General features: G+C 36.3%; 1 protein-coding gene across 4 annotated transcripts in view; it reads left to right on the top strand.

Moving 5' to 3' along the window:
* The first annotated feature begins 6,515 nt into the window (after positions 1 to 6,515).
* LOC124645625 (protein muscleblind) overlaps positions 6,516 to 23,709 on the top strand; it is a 228,486-nt gene continuing 211,292 nt past the window's right edge. For all 4 annotated transcript variants that reach the window (XM_047185438.1, XM_047185436.1, XM_047185433.1 and 1 more), the window contains exon 1: positions 6,516 to 6,765. The gene's annotated coding sequence lies outside the window, so the exon portion shown is untranslated. The remainder of the gene's footprint in view (positions 6,766 to 23,709) is intronic.

Genomic DNA, 23,709 nt, shown 5'->3' with positions numbered 1-23,709 from the left:
ATTAACCTTTAATGAATCGGCTATCGGGATGACGTCACAGCTAAAGGTGAGACACAAGCCTCGGAAATAACATTAAGACGGCCGCGCCTTGCTGGCGGGACGTGATCTCCGTCCTGCACAGTTGCGCCGGATTGTGCAAACGTGTACACTATTAGTATGGACTGCGATCACTGCAGTTAAAGTACAGAAAAATATTTGTTGTTCAAGTGTACATGTATAGTCAGCGTCTAAAGTCGATGACCTCATTCACATTTAAGAAATCACTGTCGGTACATTATACCACCTATAAACCTATATACACCTAACTCTATTCTGCAACGTAGATAAGAACCAACCAAAGTCTTCTTCTCAGTCTTCTAAATACACCCGACGTTTGTCAGATTGTCCATCAACCAACCCGTTGGTATCTGTAGTGGTCGGGGGTCACGGATTGGCACTGCAAGTAGGCTACATCAGACCTATCCTACTTATTGAGCAGAAGTTTAGCAGTGTAGGTACATATGTCATATGGCTGAGATGATGATAAAAATATTTAATTTGCCATGTATTGTCAGAAGCTTGCCGGCTTTCTAATGCCCACTGTACAGATAATGACTTTTTATTTCAAGTATTATGATAACAGCTACAGCCATATTACTTGAAACATAGCCTATCATTTAGTAATTTCTAAATAACATAAACTGTACGGTGTACCCTTGCATTCAGAGGTCAGGGGGTGAGGTTAATGAATGTTTTCTACCTAGCAGGCTATGTCTAGCTGAACACGACCAGTGCCACGTCGTTTACAGGCCGATCCATATTGTCGGCTCCTGATAATGGCGCGATCGTTTCGCCTTGTCGTGGCTTTGTCGCGTGTCTGAACTCGCCCTAACACGCGTTTTAACCGTACATCTGTTTGTTGGTTTAATTTCTTGCATTTTGATCAGTATCTTGTTATTATTATTATTTTTTTATAATAACGATAATGTTGAGTATTCTTCATTTTGCCTGAAAATTAAACTGATGTGGATAGAATTACATATATAAATATCTTAAGTCACAAACTGAATGATAAATACAAAATACTGTTTCTGTTAGACACTCCAATTCACAATAGAATATATTTTGTCATATTTTGCCAAATAAACCAGAACTATTCTAGAAGCGTACTATTTCCTAAACTGAATCTGGGCCATATTTTAAGCACAATCAAATTGACCTGTCCTCAAGTAACTAGATTCTGTTTTTAGACAATTAACTTCAGTAGCTGTCTAAGTATTAAAACAGATTAATAGTATCAGTGGTTAATAATATTATACGGGCAATCATAGCAGTACCTATTGATTCCTTGATCTATTCACTAACTAATCCTTTGAGCTATGTGTAGTATCTTGGAGTATGCACGAAATGCAACATTACATAAGGTCAGGTTCCTGTCAACTAAAGGTATGATCAAGTCCATCAAAGACAAGAGAACGTAACTTAGGCATTTAGGTTCTCAGTCTATACATATAGTCTATACATATCTGCCAGTATAAAAGATTGCTGGCTGGTTAGATTACAGCAAAATTAAATTAAATTCTCATTTCATATTTATCATTTTATATTGTTTGGTACGTTTTCACGCAAAAACTACTTAAACGATCATCATGAAACTTTACACACATATTCCTGGGGGTGCTAGAATGAACATAGTATACTTTTTATTCAATAAAAGAACGGGGGTAAAACCGCGGTTAACAACTAGTAATTTATATTTCATTTCATTCGGATAACCGTAGTCACTTAAACAAGAAGGTCCAAGCTAAAGGAGTCATTACAGATGTGAAATTAGACTCGGCAACCTAAAAATAAGCAAGTACCATAATTAACCTTTTGTTATAATTGGGGTAAAAGAAAGTAAAGCCTTTTCTTTCTGTTGTTTAAGTTAACTGGGCCATACTACCCGCTTCAGCGTTGAGTACAATTTGGGCAGACTTAAGTAACTTTTGTTAATACCCTATTCATTTGAAACGGTAACTTTTATTAAGAAATATTGTATGATATTGTACCTACTATTGCTTGAGTTATATTGTAATTATCAAAGGAATCTGATAAAAAGTTTAATTTCAAAGATACAGTCTTGTCATGATAATATTTTTCTCAAAAAAAAATTAGTTTACACAACTTACCAAGTTAAAAAAACATTCATTGTTATCAAAATTCTTTACCTTTGAAAGTAACAGAAAATTGTAGAAAAATGCTTGGTGTAGGTAAGAATATAAGGTTATACAAATTACATCGATTTGGGCGCACTGCGGGTACATCACAATGACCTGAACTCACAGACTTCAGCGGACTCACCAACTTGTGAGCAAATGTACTACAGAAGTACAAGATTTTTTAAACCCTACTTAGTAACTTTTAAATTAATAAAAAAACTAAATTAATACAATAACAATATTATAACTAAATTACTATAATAACATTATTTTCATTATTAAGCTATCGTCCCACTACTGGCACAAGCCTTCTTCTTCTTTCAAACAGAGAATGATTGATCGTTAATCACCACGCTTGCTCAATGCGGGTTGGTAATTTCAGACTATATGTATAGTCCAGGTTTCCTCAAGATGTTTTCCTTCACCCTTTGAAATAAAAAGATTGAGCGTAAATCAGCAGCGTGTCACCGACATAACCCGAAAAATTACAAAGCTAAAGTGACAATGGACAGGGCACATAGTTCGCAGAAAAGGTCTTGAGTCACGACCTCGACGCGGAAGACGCAGTGTAAGGTACCAGGTAAGCCCCCACTGGATGGAAGATCTGGCCAAGGTCGCCGGGAAGCAGTATATGAGGGTTGATGAATTCAAGCAAAGTGGCAAACCTGGGGGGAGGCCTTTACCCAGCAGTGAACGTCTTTCGGCCGACACGATGATTATTTTCATTTACCTATCTTAAAATCTTTATAAATATTTTGAAACAAAATCTTTCAAACACATTTTTTGTAAGTTGGCCGTTACTTTCATGATTCAAAATATCAATTATTATTTAAGGGGCTTCCGCTGATTTCACATGTATTGTGACTAGTGTATCTAATGGATTTATTAGTCAATATTTTTATTGTTAAAACATAGCCGTAACCATCATAAATCTAGCCATATAAAGGTGTATTTATGTTCCTAGTTTATAGACAGTCGCAAAATTGTATTCACAGCAATTAACTGGGTAAATCACCGTTTTTTATTTTACGAGTAGTATTATTTTATGATACTTTCTACTCTCTGTTTCCATTACATGTAAGCAATAAATATAGTAGTTTTTATTACGTCTATCTTATGATCTTACACGAATTTTGTGTAACATCCGGCGAATATGACGTCATTGTGAGGAACAAAGGGTAATATGGGTCGCAGTTGCTTATACTGTATTGGAATTTGGAGCAAGAAGCTGAAAGCTACATTGTATGTAAATAACTTTAATTTATTTGAATATCATCCCGAATACGTTTAAAAAAATGGAAATAAAACTTTACTGGTCTTAGAAAAGTAAGGTAATGCGATGATTGTCAAAACACCGAAAAATAACTTAAGTCTTTATTTGTGATAATCAACTTTCATGTCATAGAAATAAATTCACGATAAAACAAACACCAACACAAATATGTTAATAAACCCCAAAAACCAGCTACATCAAAACGCAGCATTAACTCAACAACTAAACACGACCAACAAACATAATAATTATTAGCAACACAATTCAAAGTGTGGCTCTAATCTTTGCTATTTATTTTTTGAATAGCTATAACGACTGGTATTACCTTCGACTAGCCACTCTTTTGTTCTTCCTCGAGGCCTTTTGTTCAGCTGATGGGTTTAGAAACACAATGAAAGTGAAACGGAACGATGCTGGAACAATGTGTAACACTCATTTTAATGATTCCGCTGCGCGAATGTTAGAAAATATTCGAATGGAAATTATGTTTTTCTAATTACTTGTGTTTTGTTGTTGTTTTTTTTTGCTGTTTTAAATGTGCTTTCAGTTTTTGTTTTTTTTTTTGGAATTAGTTGTTGAGGCTATTGAACTTAATGTTTATTTAGGAGACGTTTAAATATTTTGGTTCTCTTAGATACAATCTTTTCTTTTCAATAGTTTATTTTTCTTTTTCTCCTGGCTACAAGAAGTGGGCGAAAGAAGGATCCTCATTTTAATTGGCAAATATAATACTTAGTTAGATCGCTTGGGATGCTAATTATCACCTACAGTAACATGTAACTCATTAAAAAATATGTGGTTATTTTAAACAGTGATTTGACACCAGCAGATCTTCCACGCGGCGCGCTTGCTCAGCTTGCTACGCTCGACAAAAACCCACCAGTGTAAAAACTTTGTATCCTCCCAGCATTTCTTTCCCATCCTAAACCTAGACTTCTGCAGCCCCCTTTACAGTGTCCGTATGTAAGTACCGTAGTGTACGTGAGGCGCATACTTACAGGCTCCGCGCTCGTTTGAATTTCTTCAACGTTGCACCCCCTATTAATAGCTCTTTGTCGAAAGCTATAGAAGCCTGCAACACCTACTTATGAAGGGCTGAATAAATTCGCCAGCCACTGACGTGTGCCCAAAACGTAGCGTGTACGAAACTTATAATTGGGTTAATTAATTAATGAAAAACATGCGAGAACCACGTGACTGTTGTAATATCTAAATTAAAGTAATAACGTTCATGTTTTTTTTTCTTGTCTTTGGGCAAACTAAACAGACTGACAAAAATATTAGTCTATATACTAATGCATTCTTGTATGCGATAAGTATTTCGACGAAATGTATGTACTTAAGTAATTTAGGAACTGAGCCGTATGAAACTATATTAATATAAACATACACCATATTTAAAAACCGGCCAAGTGCTAGTCGATCCGTACCATTATTTATAAAACAGACAAAAAAATGATTAAATTCTAGTTTTCAGTATTTGTTATTATAGCGGCATCAAAGATACATCATCTGTGAAAATTTCAGCTTTCTAACTATCACGGTTCATGAGATACAGCCTGGTGACAGACGGACGGACGGACCTTTGGGCACGGAACCCTAAAAACCAAAAACTAAAACTACAACATAATCAGTGTTTATTTATGCTTTTATATCTTAGGTTACACTACTGAAAGCTGAGCTGAAAAAATGTACTAAACATCCCAATTGAGAACCTCCTCCTTTGTTTGAACTCGTATTAATTTCCCATATAGGTACTGTAGTCAAAAATATAGGTACAAAATGTATAATATTTACTTTAGTACTCGTAAATCGGGAAAATAAATAAATATTGTAAAACATAAAAAAAGTATATTTTATTTTTCCCGCGCCTCAGTTGCATGTTGAGGGAAGCAACAACGCAGCCTAGAGAAAAAAAACTCTTTTTAAGAACGGAAATGCATGGTGAACAAAAAGACTAACAAAAATAATTTAAATGCATAACCGTCATTTCTTCTTCTTCGATGACATGTCTTACAATGACACTACACTTTGTCAGCCCAATATGCCGCCACAGCGACATATTGACCGTCATTAACTTTGTCTAATTGTATATTTAAAAGTGATAACTTTTATTCTTCTTGCAAAACAATTTCTGTTGGTAACTAAAGTTAAAAAAAAAAATTGAAAATACTAACTACATTAGGTAGGTACTTTTTATTTTACTTTAATATTTGAGCAAGAAACCAAAGCATTCTTTTCTTAGTAATTATCTAAAATACCTGTTGAATTCGTCACTCATTTGTTCTAAGTTTTTCATCTGACAGCTGTTTTACGCGGGTAAATTAGTTACAAACAAGGAAACACTTGAAAGTTAAAAAAAGTTAAAAAAAACATATGAAATTTTTTCTAACTTCATAGGCAAATCATTATTGATTTAAAATTAATGACGTTAACGTTACGTAGAAAGAAACGACATCACATAACTTAAAATGAGGGTAGTACCTTAGTAAAATATTGCGTTGATTGAGGGTAGGTGATCACTTAATAAAAATAATCAGTGTACGCGTGACAGCCGCCATAACGGCTTATTGTGAACTTGAGCAAACTTATTTTGGTACGATGATATAAACGTAGTTAAAGTATTGAAAAGGTGATATTAATTAAGTGTTATGCCGACCATATCGTTAGTGTTGTGTAGTGCGAAGTGTAGAACCAGTTGACGCGGGATTATCTGTTCTACAAGGACGTTCCTTTTGAACTGCAACGGCCTACCTAATAGGTAAGTTGTAATTGTTAACTTTGGATTACTAGTTAAGAACTGTCGTAGCATCTGCAGTGTAAGTCAACATGTATGAAGAAAGGTTGAGTAAAAAACCAGCTTGTGTAAGTAAAGACAGTCGAAGTGGTGTGGAGTGTATGGCCTAGGGTCGGGTCGGGTCGGCGGCGGCCGTGCTGAGGCGACGCGGCGGCGGCGGCGGCACCGGCGACGTCGGAGGCGTGCCCCGGCGGGCCAATGGCGCGGCCCCGCCGCCCGCCGCCCCCGGCCGCAGCGCCGATACACCCAGCTCGCCAGTAGGTTTGTGTCCTTTTGGCTGACCGCATGACTCCGTATCTCGCTTCGTCGCTGTACTCGTTGTAACCTGTGTACGTGCAGCACGCGCTTCACCCTCTCCTCACAGCTGACAACGCTAGCTTCCGCCAGAACGCCTCATACTCGGTCACTGAACTCGCCCAAGTTTGTGAACTAACTAGTTGAAAAACTTTGGAAAGTAAAAGTGGGGAAGCAGTGAAGAGCCGGAGTGCAGGCGTGCAGCGCGGCGCCCTAGCCAGGTACTGTGCGTCCGGCGCCCCGCGCCCCGCTTGTTGACGCCTGTCAGCGCTGTCTGATCATGTGCCGGCCTATTTGTACACAAGACGTGACAACTCCATTATTTGCGTCGTAAACATCCATGTATCCACGTAGGTCTGTATGTATGAAACATAAACATGTTCACGAATGCACCATATTCGTTTTCCACGAAGTCTAGCTGAAATATATTAAATTGGGTAGAGGTAAGTATAAATTATTACTGAGATCTGTTAAAATTCACAGAAAAAACATTAAAATCGCGTAGCGTGAACATTGTTATGAAATACAACTTCACCGTAAGCCGGCAACTTATTATATTTATTTTCCACTGCGCAATATAATTTCCTCGAAAAGACTGATTTCGTAAAACTGAGCAATAAAAAGTTTCATAAGTCGCTATTTGTCAGATAAAAGTATAATCCAAACTGTTTACGTATGATAAAGTAGATAGGTATATTTGATTTATTAAATTGATCTCGTCAGTATTCAGTGGAGGCGAGGGCATCGAAAGCGAAGGTTGCCGTGAAATCAGACTTAACTATACATATTCAATGTGATCTCGGCTTCGCGCAACGGCGGTTCTACGGAAACCCAATCGCATTAAAACGCCGGAAAAAATAAAAAGGGTAGCTAGCACACAAGATTCTCTGAATAAACATAACAATTTCCAGTTGATCGCGTCGGAACGCAGCAGACAAATTAAAGAACATTTTTGTGTACGAGCTCCTCGCCTCTGCCGGCTTCATAAAACTTAACTACACGCCGTAACCGCCACTAATTATTAGGGTGGGTTTACATAACGTATTTATGAGCATGAGATTTAACAGCAACGTCGGTCTCGGGTGGTCTGTTATCGCCCCATTAAAAAGTTGTCCTCTGCGGGCACGTAAATAACATAACACGAGCGTCGCCATGCTGGGGCCGCACGCCGTGCCCGCGCCGCGCGCCGCCTGACACCGACCAACACGCTTTGTTCTTACTACATCCACCAGTTCGTGTAACTAATATTCAAGAGTAGAAGATTTCACCGCAAAAAAATGTCTGCTACAAGCAATATGTTTTGGCGTTAAATTCAAGGCCAAGTAATAAAGTTAATTAATGAACACCGATTGCTGCAATATCTACGTATTATTTTCAGCTTTGCCGGTTAGGATATAAAGTCTAATATTCATTAATCAGCGGGCGACTGCAGTGCAGCGTGACCGCTACAGTTAATAAGGACGCCTAACGCCACAGTTCGTCGCACCACATTTATATACAGTGAACACTCGGCTTTAGATTTAATTGTATATATTTAGTTGGATAATGAGAAAATACAGCCCGAGAAGCTGGCTGGCGCGCTACATATTAAAGATATAATTTAACCGAGGTAAAATAAAACTTATAGCAGAACTAATAGGTCGAGTTGACGCGATAAGCTAATATAAGCCGGCAACTTACACGGCGCGGCGAGATTGGCCGACGTCGCCGGCCCGACGCCGAGACGACGCCGCGCCGACGCCACTCTCAAAGTTTTCATGTTTACACACCGCTCTGACGATGATACTCACGCTAATTTCTGTATTTACGACAGCTCCCTTGATACTTAATAAGAAAAACTTGCTTATCTCCTTGATAAAGTCCAAACTTTGAATTAGTCTACGGATACTTAAAGAGTAATTTTATTTTATGGACTAGAAATTAATTGGTGCGAGGGTTTTTAGCGAACTTTTTGATTTAGATGACACATTTGCGAGGCACACACATTTCGTTTCCACAGCCCATTACGTCCGTGAAGTTGCGCGGCCCGGGACATTAGATACCGCACGGATAAAATGTGGGGCAATTCAAATTGGAATTATGTCTATTTTATTAAACCTCTTTTACAGCACATTTATCTACACAACTTAGTACTCAATTTGTTTTTAAAGACTACTTGTAAGGTTTATTTTATTGCAGCTTTATGTTGATAAAAGCACAATTTTCATTTGAAGCTTGTGCTACGAAAGCGTAGCATCGGCGTAGCGGTGAATGTCGCTACGGTGCGTATATTCGTAGCGGTGCGTAGGCCTAAGTAGGCTATATCAGGCGTCACGTGAGTTGACAAGGTAATTTGACAAGTATATAGATATTAACAGGTAGGCAGGTTCCGCACCAAATCCTTGGTAATCCTGCCGACGCCAGCGCGTCTGCCTCATATACATAACTGAGAAAATAAGTTAATTTCATTGAAATATCGCGCTTGTATAATTCCTATATTTGTTCCTATTACTATTGAATTGATTAGTATTTGTGACAAAAACAACATAAAGGAATAGATTTGATTTACTGCGATGATAAATGATTATGTTGCTATTCTTATTGTTAATCAAAATAATATAGATGAAAGAATAATAATTTGGTCCAATAATAATTTAGCAGATGACTTAAAAAATAAAAATCAGGCCTAAAAGTAACAAAAGTTTCGCGGATTTTAGAAGAAATTGTAGTACATTTTGTTATGCTAATTCCACACTTGTTCAACGCGACAGAAAACCCCAAATCCAATGTAAAACAAGATAAACATAAAAAGATGATTGTACAGAATTATGTTACGCGGAAAATGATATCACGAAATCCTATATACAAAGAAACATTATAATACGCCATTTTCCTCATCAGTTTTTATTTTCAACAATTTCTGTAACAACGCTCAATCTTCGAAACTTTGTGAAAGTATTATGAAAGAAAATCAATTATTTGTAATAGGATAGCTTTGATCTGTCAATTACTCGCGGTATAATCTATCCTAAACAAGCAAACGTTTGGCCGACTCGAGTGGAAACACAGGGAGCGTTATATTTCACCGTCCCACGCATCACGATAACACTTATTGTGTTTTCTTAGCTCGAATTTTGGCTGAAATATTATTTCAAAGTCTTGACTAGAGGTAATTTACACGTTCCACAGAACTTTGTCATAGATTACGCTTTATTTTGATAAGCCTTTTTTATTTTGAAATTGTTATTTTGTTTAGATTGTGTTCAAGAAGAAAAGAGTGAGCAATTTTATTTTTAACAACTAGAACGAATAGCGTTTGCTTTCTTATTTGTTATAAAGTTTATTTATAAAAATTGCAGTAGTTGGATACGAGTTACTCCGACGGGCCCACGAGGGAATTGAAGTGAAAAATAAAGTATGATAAAAACTTTTGTCCTCTTCCGTTATCTCTTGACACAAGATTTTCGAGGCCGTTTTAAACCGGGAAGGAAAACATTAAGGTTATCCGACACTTAGATTCCAACGAGAATTTTACTTGTCGCCTTAAATTCTCTTGAATAATGTATACTAATATTTACATAAAGTTTATTTAGACAGTTTTTAGGTTAATCTCTTTAACTACAGGTTCGATTACAAACAAAATGGATTGAATGGAGCAGAATTAATGCTACCCAGTTATCCCTGAATACTGTACATTCACTTTCACGTGCATTCTATCCATACCGCCGCAGGCAAGACCTAGTAATAGATACGCCGTCTTCATACTATAATAACATTCTCAAAGAAAGTGGTGCACAATACAATACACAGGTTTCGATAACACATGAACAATAGAAGTACCTACCCACCCCTACGCACCCGCTCCCCATACATTATCACCGACATATTGCGGCTGCCACTCTATAGCTACATAACACCAGCGAGATATGAAACCGTACCTATGAATACAATAACAAAACGACAGTTAAGACCCAGCCCTGAGCTTGTGACGTCATTTAATCGACGAATGGTGCTCCAAAGAGCAGTTTATCGCGATGTCAATAAATTTGAACCTAAGCGAGGAGCAGACTAGGTTCTTACATCCGAGAATTTCTCGTCATGGAGTCCAATTGAGCGCGCTAACGCTCCTAGTAAATTACGTGATATCGTGCTCGCAGGTGTAGCCTACAATGTCCAAAATTCACGATATTTTGTACTTTGTAATCAAAGAACTGAGGCTCGTAACGTCATAGTTAACAATTTTGTTTATTTTGTCAATATTGACACGCTTATATTAGCTTCACTTGTTACTATGTATGTATGTAAGAAAATCTTGTTGCTAAATAACTTTCTAAAAAATCAATCCCTAATTCGATATCTTTGATTAAATAAATACACTATACCTACTTAATAGGTAAAGTGGAAAATGAGCATGGCATTCAAGGAATTCCAGACCAGGAAGGTATTGCCCTTGGCTATCCGTTCTGCACATCTACTCTGCCATACGCTATTATCTATTTATTAGCATATACGACATTTTTGAAATCATTTATGTCATCAAAAATGGAGATCAAGTCTGATTGTCGTTAAAAAAAAAAGTCTATTTCAAGCCAAATTAAGTAGCTCATATTTATCGCCCATATTTTAAACTTATGAAAGAACTTACTGGACACATTTTTAGTAGTACCAAGATAAAAAGGTACTGCTGAATGCTGACGCAAAAGCTTCACTAACCTTTTTTATTAATAGTTTTTAAATAAACACGTCGCGAAACTTTTACCTCCAAGGTATTGAAAAATCTTTCCCCAAAGAAGCATTGCAAAGTTCAGGTTTATAAAAGTTTCCCATGAAGAAACACCAAAATAACTAATGGCCAAGTTTCGAAAATGTAAAACGGTGAGGGTATTAATTTCAAACTTAATTTTAAATGTACGTCTTGTTCAAGTACTCCTATTATTAAAGATGGCCACAAAAACTGTTCTCGGCAGATAACTGGCTAGAACAAAAGTGGAACGTTTAAACGGCTCATCCTAGTTCCTTACCATCCCACTGAGCCAGTCCAATCACATAATCAATTTATCAGTGCTGTATAAAAATAGGATACGTCGCATTCTATTCCAATCGTTCCGCTTTAATAGAATTTTAATTTCAATTTCACACATAGCGGGGCACACGGATTACGACACTGGCACGGGTCGGGCGAGTCGAGTCGAGTCGAGTGAATTTTTCCGATCGGCTCGGCAAGTGTACCGTAGAAATTTTGATGGGCCGTTATTACACAGTCCGTTTCAAACGTATTGTGTGCGAATGCGCTACAAAAATAGCAATATTTTGTATTGTGTGTGGGTAACGTTACTGTTTGAGTTGCTGCGTTTTTAACGTTACGCCCGACGCTTTGATGAAGTCCCGGTTTATCTGTTAGAAAATTGAAATACATAATGCAGAAAATGTATGCGGCAATAAAAGTGTGAAATATGAACAGGATTTTCAGTTGAAATGAAACGCATTGGATCGTGTTCAAGAGGAAATGGACCAAATAAAGTAGTGGTATATGATTAGAGATCCGTTTTGGATATAAACTAGGAATACTTCCTTCCGTGAGCGAACATATTTGAAGATTTATGACTGTATAATAAATATACCTCAAAAATTCTACTCCCTTCTAAAAGTTAACTTGCGAACAAGTTATCAGATTATAAAAGCATGCGCATCTTATGTTGTGACGAGTTGACATTTTCCAGTCATCAAGTGTCACTTAGCGGTAATTTGGTCGGTGCTTGTAACCGTAGGCTGACGTGACGACACGATAACGAGACGCGACACGTTACGTCGTCTGCAGGCATGATAATGGGGTTGCAGTCACCTGGAAACTGGCTGTTTTATATTTCATAGCCGTTCCTGCTGCGGTCTGCGCATCCAATTAACTTCAGTTGTCCGCCACACGTTTGTAATGTACGGTGAAATATCGAGAGCTTGATGAGAGCAGCTCGTGTGGACCTGTCTTTATGACCTACATGCTTAACGCACTCCGTTGAAATGTGATGACAACTCGGAGTAAATTAAACGTTGCTTTATTAATTGTGTAAAATATACATTGTACGTCATAAATGGTAGTTAATATTACAATTCCAGTGTATTACTAATATAATCAGTATTCATTGCATTTATAATTTGTGTTATCTCTTAAATCTGACAATCTTTCATGCCTTCAATAAAGGTATTTTCAATTTCCTTTCATTCCATAGAATAAGTTTATCACACAAAGCATTATTGGCAAAACAAATAATACAGGCTAATTGAAAATAATATAAATACGATGTAAAACAAATCGGAGGAAAAACGATGAACAATCTCATTTGGAGCGTTAGAGTACCCGCACACTGAAGACTAAGCAGTTGGCCGATACAGTTGACCCGATGGTTGGTACTTAAAAAAAAAATGAAACCAACCAAAGTTTTCCGTCGAACTGATACCGGCTACATAACTGATGTTTGTAATGTGCATACTAACATTCATCTTTATACTGATTTATGAGCAGAAAAAACTATCGGCCAACCAAAAGTTTGCAGTGTGTGCTAGCTCTAAAGTAAAGGCACGCGTCGACTGGCTCGCAACGCATCGCGCGCACGGTCCGGAACGATTCGATGAAATTGCAGCTAACATGCGTGTTCGGACTTTTCCGATGGCTGCAATGCAACAGGAATTCTTACAAAGTTTACAAAAATCTATGTGTATACTTACCTAAAACCATTTATTTTATATCTAAAAATAAAACCATATCGGATACAAAAAAATCTTGTGCAACTGATACTATGTATGTAGGCGGGATTTAAATGTACCTAAAATATTCGATGTGTACCACAATAAATTCTCATTTTTATACATTCATAAAAATAGCCGCAAACACATTTGACACAAACTGCATACCGAGGTAATAAAGCAGACATCTTCAATATTCTTTTGTGAACGTCGAACGGAATGGTTCGGTGATTTGTAGCTTAGAGTATATATCGCGTTGCATTGCCATCAATCCGTAAGTGAATCTAGGAGCGAGCACGTCGCAGCTGCAACTGATATCACCTGACGATGTCGTTTGTACCCGTCCGACCGGGATTAGGCACGGGCTACACGCGCGCAAAACGACACTTTGAATTACGCTTACGGATTTACGCTATTGAACGCCGGACTTTAAAATATTCACAACATATCGGCGTTTCATCCGCATTGAATACGTTTCAAAAGTTTCCAATTGTTGAAATATTTTAACAGATGCGATCGCATTTATTTTTGTTGCGGTTATAGATTAAATCTTGTCTTTCTCTTGATTAACCGAAAGGTTTTTCCTGACGGCGTCGAATCAAGTCTGATGTTCCAATTTCATCGAAGTTTCCCTTTGTCTCTGGCTCGAAAGCGGATTGGAATCGTATGGCTCTCAATCTGACGTGTAGTGCTTTATTGCTTATGGTGTCCCGAGTCTAAATCCTCTCCTTTCAAATGGGATTATGATTGATATAGAACTTGAAATATTTGGGAAATGTTTTCCGACTGTAATATGACTTCTCGATATCGTTTGCGGGTTAATAGGGTACTGTTTTTGTAAACACGCAACCTTTTAGGTGCTTTTAATTTGGGGTAATTAATTTTAAAATTATTTGTTACACCACTTTGCTTAATACTACACAGTAGGAAGGTATAATTACCTATAGCGAATAAGTCATTAAGTTGTATCTAATTGTTTTGTGTTTGCTTAGAAATAATAATGTTCCTCGTATTTAAATAACAATCGTCGTTATTAGGATCAACAAGAACCTCATGTGTTGAAATGATAAAGATCGTGAACTTAAGGTCCATAATTTATAAATATAACTCATTGAAATACTAAACCCACCTTTGAAAAAGGAATGATACCTTTAATAACATTAAATTAACTAAAAATAACATCCGCAACATACAACATACTCCATCTAATCTAACACACAAGCTACTAACGGAGGCAATTTAATAACAACTTTACAAGAAACTAATAGTAAAGTTAACGAGCCAGCATATCAAAGAGCCAATATATTTTGTTTGCATAAGGCCGCGTGCACGGCCGCGCCGGCGGAGTTCCGCAAGTCTCCACTGGGGAAACCGCCTTACGAAAACATTTTTCATAAAGCCTCCACACATACTTGATACGTAATTTATGGGGACACCGCGTACATGCCGCTACTTGAATGTTGATTAGAAAATGTTCCACAGCGAAGGCCCCGTAAATCGAACGAGATGTTGATGCTTTTTACGTGCTTTATAAAATCACTGATGACGGGATGAAAGGCTTGTTTTAGCATACAGTTTGTCATGTTGAGTATGAGGGTTCTTTTACGTAAATCTGATAAATAATCAGTCGGAACTATCGACATTTTTCACAGCTCACTGTATGATGCTGTATTTTCTTGTTGAATATTTAGTGAGGTTTTGCAGGATGCCGTGGATTTAAAACGTTGTTAAAAGTTTATTGAGAGGTAGTGCAGAGTTATTTTTTATTTCATAGGCTTGGGCATTATACCGGTATTATATTTACGGTGCATTCATATATAATCCTCTCGAGTAGCCTACAAACACAAATACGTTGCCTCTTTTAAACTGTCAGTTACCACTTTAATCACTGTTAACATTCACACTTTCAATTGAGAGTTAACCTTGCAACACAAATTAAAGGTTTTGAGGTCCATTAACAGTTACTTGAGTAATACAAACTGTAAATAGGTACATTAATATCCGTAAATTTAGTTTTATATTTTATTTATTATGTATATATTATATACTTAATTGAAAAAACCTATCCCTCCTCAAACATCCTCCACAATACCTCCCCAACCCAAAACCAGTCAGGAGAAAGGCGCAGACATACCATAAGTGTTACCCTTTCTCCCCAATGTAAATATAAAAAAAAAAAAATAGGTACATTAATCCACGAAATAGTACATTTTCTTTATTACCAACACCATTAAAAACTATTGATGACAATAAAACCAAATCAAATCACTCCACAACATATCATCCACCGATACACACATGTACATAGATAGATACAATAGTAGGTACATATATATTGTATATAGTATAGTATGGTATAGCCCCGATATCTCATGTCCGCCGTGACAAGCGGCCACGTATCGCGCAACCCAGCGTCATACGTTTAGATTGTATTAGCATCAAACAGATTGCCAGCCCATTGCAACTGGTGATAAATTTACACTGCACAGTGCAACTATGTATCTATAGATGCCATAGTTGGGGGTAAAAAATAAAATATAAATCGGTGGTAACTAACGTTATCTGATAGCAATCCTGCATGGGTTTTCACGGCTTTCATTTTATGGTGGTTGTCAGAAAAAGTGCGTCGCATCTAGTGTTTATATGTCTATATCTATGGTATTTTTAATGTCACACGTTAATTTGGTCGTTCATATTTTTCTCTGTTGATTGAACAACAAGTTTATTTATTTAACAAGTTGTTAAAATAATGAATAACATTATCACAACAATGGAGCAACATTTCCACCTTCCCAATACAAAGCGGGCCATATCCCGTGGAAATCGTTTATGAACAGTGTAAATATGCGTTAAAAAGACACTTCTTTACAAATGCGGCCAAGTAAAAACGCATCCGATTTTCCCGTCGTGCCACGGTCGCATAAGTTAATTTCCGGAAGCCGGGTAGTATAGCCGGTTGTTTGTTTGTTTATCCGGGTTGATTGCGCAAGCCGGGTGGGCTCTGGCGCTCATAAGCCATGTAATCAGCTATCAGTTGATAGTAAACATTGTTCATATGATATCCATTAGTCGTTAAGCATTTTGGAATTGCTTTGCTATCGATTTTTGTGTCGGCTTTCGAAGCCTTTTTATAGAAAGCGCTTTGTAATGTAATTTACGAAGGTGTGGCGGTGAATTGTAATGTTGTTGTTATAATAGTCGAGTTATGTGATGCGTATAGAAACAGTCGCTCCTTGAAAAAGCTGCTTTGTTTTAAATCGCCTTTAACTGTGAAACAAAAAAAAAAATAAGTTTTAAAATACCTACTTAATATTTTAAACTTTTAAAACAGTTACAAGTGCAAGTACTGATGATTTCAATTGAGCACGGTAATACATTCACTCTCGATCGCAGGCAACTTAAATCAACGCAATTCTAAAATTATAAAAGATCAAAAAGAGTCTTTTCTTTCTTTTTTAACCACATTTAAAAATAAATTTCTCAGAAATACCTACCCACGCTATCTTACAACAATCTAATTTATAGGTACTTTCCTTGTCGAAATCTGAAAATTTAGTTTCTTCGCGAACTTTTGCGAATAAAGTGAAGATATTACTAGAATTAAGCTGAAGTATTGTCTAAACCTCGCAACTTGTCTGAAAGTTAAACGTAAACAAAACCAAAAATAACAACAAAGTAGTTAATGTACAAAATTGGTTTACATTGTATGCTAATCACAGATGTTGACAATATAATAAAAGTTTAAGTAAAAATACAGTTTGATTAAAGAAACCCAAATAGTAATTTAATACAGCGTATCGCGTATTAAATAATCCGTCGGAACTATCGACATTTTTCACAGCTCACTGTATGATGCTGTATTTGTAGTCATAAAAACAAATCCTGTCCCAAAGACCGTTGACCTTATAAGAAAAATAATTCTATTTTCTTCCACGAAAAATATTTACAGAGTAAACCCTTGCCTCCGAAGATTTGAGGGGATTCAGTTCTTGACACCGAAACGTTTAGTCTTCCCTCGCGCTAAGAGATGGCGCTACTTGTTAATCTGAGCAAAAAGGACAAAGAAAATTGTTCATTTCTTTAATTCCTTCTTTGCGCTTGATATTCGTCTTTTTTTTAAATACCTCCTGGAACGAGTAAATAAAGTACACTAATTATGTAAAAGAAGCGAATAATTTATGCAAGGTGCGCACGGAGGCGTAAGCAGAATCGCAAAGAGTTTAATAAATGTGCTTCATCCCTTTTGGAAATTAAACCTTCGTCTAGTTTTGTAGATACCTAAAAGCTGTTGTTTTTATGTATCCTTTACAAAATCTAGCCTATCGGGAAAATATTACAGATGATCGGAATGTATTACTGGACAAAGGACAAAATATATGCCCGAGATATATTGTTAGTATAAATAACTTTATTATACGATTTGAAATGGTATATTTGCTTAGCAGAAAAAAAGCTCACAGCCTTTGTTTTTAATATCGCCTATTGATCAAGATACCGGGAAGCGAGATCCGCAAATAAAAATTAATCACATTGTTTTTCCTCTAAAATATTCCGAGAATACTTACGTACACATTTGCGTATTCATCTCATCGATCTACACGTCTTGATCACATTGAACCTTATTGCTTGGGCTTAAAGTACATTTTTGCCTTAGCAGAATCTTCCAAAAGCTATTACCATACGTAACAGGGTTAAAACGTACATACACGTCTAAGTGAAATAAAAAACGCGGTAAAAATCCCACATGGGAGTAGTTAGAGGCACTCCAAATGTCAACCGCTCTTAGCTAAGTAATCAGGTTTAAAATTCATGGGGTCAGAGCTAGTAACCACCCTGGGGTGTTTTATTGGGAGGAAAGTTATGTTTCAGTTAATCGGTTTCCTAGAATAATTCTGGCGATGTATGTAAATTGGATTAAAACAATATTGAACCTGTTAGTTCTTGAAGAGCTTGGCAGAGTTCTATCTTCAATACCTACACTGATTCGCCGACTGCTTCTTCGTGACCATTAAAGAGGAATGAAAGTAGACAACCTTTGTATGATCTCCTCCAAAAATAACACAATAATAAACAAAGTCAACGAAATAGATTAAATGCCTGAATAGAACAAATAACAAATAATGTCACCAGCACATCACCTAGGTATACAAAAAACCTTGGTATAAATATCTCCCCGAAAAGAATGGACGAACTGATAAATTGAAACTTCTGGATCATAAATATTGATCACATAAATCTTTTGGTCCTTGGAAATAAAAATAACTTCTATATTATACAGGAATCGGGGCATTCGCAAAGTTTTACCTTTCACTATAAATAAACAGGTCATGAGTGATGGATCACTGGATCAAATGGCTTTAACTAAAGGTGGACAAGTTATTCACTTAGATTGCTTAGAGAACAGGCCTACAAAAATATCACAATTGTCATACAAACAATGTAATTCTTAAATGAAGTTACATTAATGAAGAACGTTTTAAATCTAATTAAACTTCCAATTGTTTATTGACTACAATAATAAATTGCTCAAAGGTAATGAATTTCCTAAACCAAATTCTTAGAATAAAGCAAAAAGTACAAAATGTAAAACAAAGACACAAAAGTCAGGTAGGAAATAATCAAAGCACTAATTATTGTGATCTCCGAGTGGAATCTTTTTAATAAGAAATTCGTAATTCGGAACGAATGACTTTATTCACCCGATGTCGTCTCAAGTAATGTTAATTAGATAATTTAATTTCGACGTTTCTGATGAAATGTTTTAGGGGAGTTTTCTTTCATCTTATCTTTTTGGTTCGAGTACCTGCTTGTCTTAATAATTGTCATAATCTTATACTTAATACTCTGACCGCGCTGGCAGTTCATTATTAATATTTGATATTTTGACGAGTAGATAATTGTATCAGAAGTTATTTTTAAAATTTCGCAACTAAATTGCCTCGGTGTTCCGGTACCTATAGATATTACCTATAAATATTTAATATTTATTAAGTTAAGTAAAAAAGTATGTACAACTAGTTTAGTTTTCCAACCGATTTTGTCAGCAAATAAGTACCAGGCGATTTTCAATGTAACATTAGTAAGTGAATAAATCACGAGGAATAAGCAGTTAACCCTAGTGGCATCCTATCCGGCGGCTGTCATTAGCTCGTATCGGAGACCTTATATATCACTAATAACCCAGAAAATTGAGCACCCAATATTCTGCCTTAGCTATTGAGATTTACACGATTTTAGAGCAATAAAAACACATTTATAGGCTTCGTCTTGTGATCTATATTTATTTGGTGTAGTTTTATAGATAGATATATGTTCTCTTAATATTTATATAATGGTGAAGATTTTTTTCCATTCTTAGTGTGCTCAATTTCCGTTTTCTCCAAGTTCAATTTTATTCCGATCCAAAATCAGATCAGTTTAGGAAATACATAGGGTTATTCTAACAATATTAATTCTAGATTAATGTTCCATTCATAAACTTACCTTTTGAGGAATGTTTTGACTTTAACAACTCTTGAGTACCTACGGTAAAAGATTCACTCTTTCAACTGGGGACCGAAAAAAGCTCTGTGAGGATTAAAATTCATATTCCTTTCAAAAATCGAACCTATTTCATATCTTTCGAGAGTCCGATAGAATCCGGATAGTCAAAGAGTCCGATTACTCTTTGACTCAATCACACACAGCACCTCATTCCATGACGTTTTAGAAAAATAAAGAACAAGAACACATACTTACATGACACTTTAGATATGTTATAAGGACCTATAGAAATATACAACATGTAGCCAAGTGTTTTTTGTGGTTAGTTTTAATTATATCTTATTGATACATATTGACTGACTGTATATTTTCCTTTCAACTTTTAAGTAACCAGAAAAAAGAAACATCAAAAAATCTTTTGCATTTATCACCGGACCCCACAAATTCTGATTACCCCACATACCATCATTAAGTAGAAACGCTATCACACCCACCTCGGCTCAAAAGTGAGCAAATAGCTAAATATAACGAGGTATAATCAGCATAATAAAACAGTAGCAAATACCTCCATCCACATTAATTGCTTAAGCAAGCCAAACACATCTGAAAATACGTTCCGTATGCCATTTGTAGTTAGTATTTCGGCTAAATTCTCGCCGTAGGTACACAAGTTGGCGGTTACTGTTCTGTAATAAACATAGTTTCGGTGCAGGTAACTGTTGGGACATACGGTTCATGTGTGCGGACAATAAACTAGGTACGTCAACTTGTAAGTTCGGCTAAGCTGAGTGTACTGTTTAGAGTTTAGACTCTGTGATTTAGACAGTGATTTTGATGTGTGTTGGTTTTTAGTTGTTTTATTTTTATTATTGAGATAATTAGCGATAGGATGTTTCTCTCTGATTTATTCTTGTTAATGCTCGTTAATTTACTAACTGGTGCCGACAGGCAGCGCTAATCTCTAGTGGGATGTACTACCTACCTCATGTTAATAATAAGGCTTATCTTAAGGTTTAATATGGTTTAACTCTTATTATTTCCCACACAATAATTCCCACTGTGGTTAATTTAATACAACGTCATGTGTAGCATAAACTATCAACACCTAAACTGCTTAAATCGGAAAGTTTTTTTAGCGATGTCCACAAACGATATTATAAGCTACTCGTAAGATAAATTAATAGGTACCTATCAAAATAGATGAGTAAGTAAAAACCAATATCTGTCAATGTTTTGTTCACTTTTCGATTTCTTTTGCCCAAGAGGCTTATGATACTAAAATTATACATTTCAATCAAATTTATTTCTACTTACGTTTCTTTTTCAATATGCCTTTTATTGCCACAAATACTTATACATAAATAAGTATCTTTAATAGCCAAAACTCAAGTCAAAATTAAAAATAAAGCTGACGGATAAGCATTTATTAAAAGTGTTAATTTAATTAAAATCTGTTGAATAAAGTAAACACAACGGCGTGGTTTTTCAATTAACAATTAATGACAGGTAAAAGCTTATTGCTTACCTGAATTATGAATTAAAATTACACTTACATTGTACGTACGGTTGAAATCAAACTACTTTTTGTTAATTATATTGCTAATTATTTTCCAATTTTCGTTTAATGGCCTTTCTCGTTGAAAATTCACATGGTAAACCAATATCTTTGTACTTTACCGTCCGTAGTATATTAATGCATTGCAGTATAATTAAGATTGGCATAAAATATTTCATTCAACAGTCTGTATTTTAATATAAACGCAGCAGTAACTTATTTTTAATACACATAAGTATTTAACTGGACGCTCTTCTGCAGCCTTTAAGAAACAATCAACTAGCAAAATATTAATTTACTTCCCCCTAACATAACCTTCATTAAAAATTATTTCTATGTTTGTATAAGAAACTTGAAAAGGGAAACTTTGTAAGAAATAAAAAAATGTTGTACAACTTAAGCGTCCGTGTGTCCGGTAGGTTATGTCCCGGCTCCTACTGGTAGTGGAATCTCATAGATATCTCGCTGTAGATTCCATACACCGGCGACGCTCACAGATATTCACAACGTTCGCTTGTTTTCAAAACTTCTACAGATTATCTATAGCTTGCAATGCATTTAACTGACAAATATTCTGTACGTCGTCATTTTTTATTGGCCCACTGTTAGGCACTGGGTTTTTGTCACACAGAAGGATTGAGCGTTTATCACCACGCTTGCTAAATGCAGATTGATTTCAGACTTTATAGTCCAGGTTTCCCCGAGACGATGCTTTGATTTTTTTATTTATGTAGGTACATTCTAAGTGAAGGTTTGTAGACTCTGTGCTCGTCATTTGTTGTTTGTTGGGTCCAAAATTAAAAAAAGAAATTCAAAATACAGAATGCTAGGCGAAAATGAAGCGATAGTGCGAAAGAGCCGTGTTATTTTGTGAGACTAAGGTAAAGGGTATTCAAGAGTTTAAAATAACCATTCCAGTTCCAATTTAATGTAAATGTTTAGTGAAATAATTAAAACCTAATTTGAAGAAAATGTTTGCAAGATTAGAGAGGTCGACATGAAGTCAGGAGCGCGAAGTATTTTACTCACGAAACGGTTGGTATTATTTACGTACCTATCAACTTACTGGGTTATGTTTATACCCCTATTAATCAGGGCATATTAGGAAAACAGAACTATATTTTTATTGAACGTGTAGATCGTCTCAGTCATTGTTTCTTATTTTCTAGTTTTTATTTATGTAAACGGAAGTAGGTAGGTAATACTTCAACATTAAGTACAATTTTACTAACGACTTGTGTTCAATAACACTCTGATGAGCATTAGACAGACATACGTAATAGAACAACAAAACAATAGCAAAATCACACGCCGCCGACCAACGCTTGATTTACACCCACACCAGCTACACTAATTAACTGCCAAATTAATTATTATTGTAGCCAGGACGCTCTGTAAAGCCTCCTTTCTGTTAAACTATTCGTCATAGTTAGTCGGTTAAGTGCTAGAGATCAAGCTCGAGCGCGGATATAGGCGAACTGCGCAAATCTGATCAATCTGTCAGCACTAATACACTAAATATATTCAGCATCCATTGTTAATTGAGCCTCTATTTTAAATATAGACGTATTAGGCGTTAATTGGCAGCAAATAAATGATTGAATTCAGTCAATTTAAATGCACAACAATCGCTACAGTAGCGGTTAACATAACAACAGATCAAGCGTCATACAGTCGAACGCGAGCCTAATTGTATGACGCCATTATGTCTAAATTTAGATGTAGTGTCGCGCTAAGCACCGATCGTATAGCTTAATTATCTCTCTCCATATAACAGTTCGGTGAAGTCGTGTGGATTACAAAACGCTGCAGCTGTTTATCAGCCGAAGCCTCTGTAGCGATGGGTTTTCGCATCATGTGCCTGATTCGCCAACTACTCACATAATAGAGCCGTCACCGTTCACCTGGAAATATTCCAATATATTTTGCGGAGAACGTAAATATTTTCATCCGGACAGCATCGCGGTCAGTGCATCCAATTAATGCAGGCGTTGGGCGAAGTCGCGCCGTTTGTAAAAATCGCCTATACGCAGCGTGGAATGAAAACACATCGGCGGGCCAGCGCCGGCCGACACCCGCCCGCCCCGGGCACACTCCCGCCATAATTATGACATAAAACCCGATAGTGTTCCGCTCACAAAAGATATTATTTGCCATAATCATTATGAATAGAGGTTACATAGGTACGCGTAAGTGCGTACACGTGCGGCTTAACTGGAACTTATAGCGTGTATAAGATAATGTGTGGAACTATTCTAGAACTGACATTGTCATCCTTTGCGTATTTGATATCGTTGTTCTAATTTTCGGGATCAACTGTGGCTTTACAATGTAAGCAATATTGGCACTATTCTCATTTCAGGGACTTAAAAGTAATTAGTAGTTGAACAGCTTCAAACAATTTAAGGAC

This window comes from Helicoverpa zea, chromosome 3 (genome assembly GCF_022581195.2).
Source record: "Helicoverpa zea isolate HzStark_Cry1AcR chromosome 3, ilHelZeax1.1, whole genome shotgun sequence".
Lineage (NCBI taxonomy): Eukaryota > Metazoa > Arthropoda > Insecta > Lepidoptera > Noctuidae > Helicoverpa > Helicoverpa zea.
This window is presented reverse-complemented; position numbering and strand designations above follow the sequence as displayed.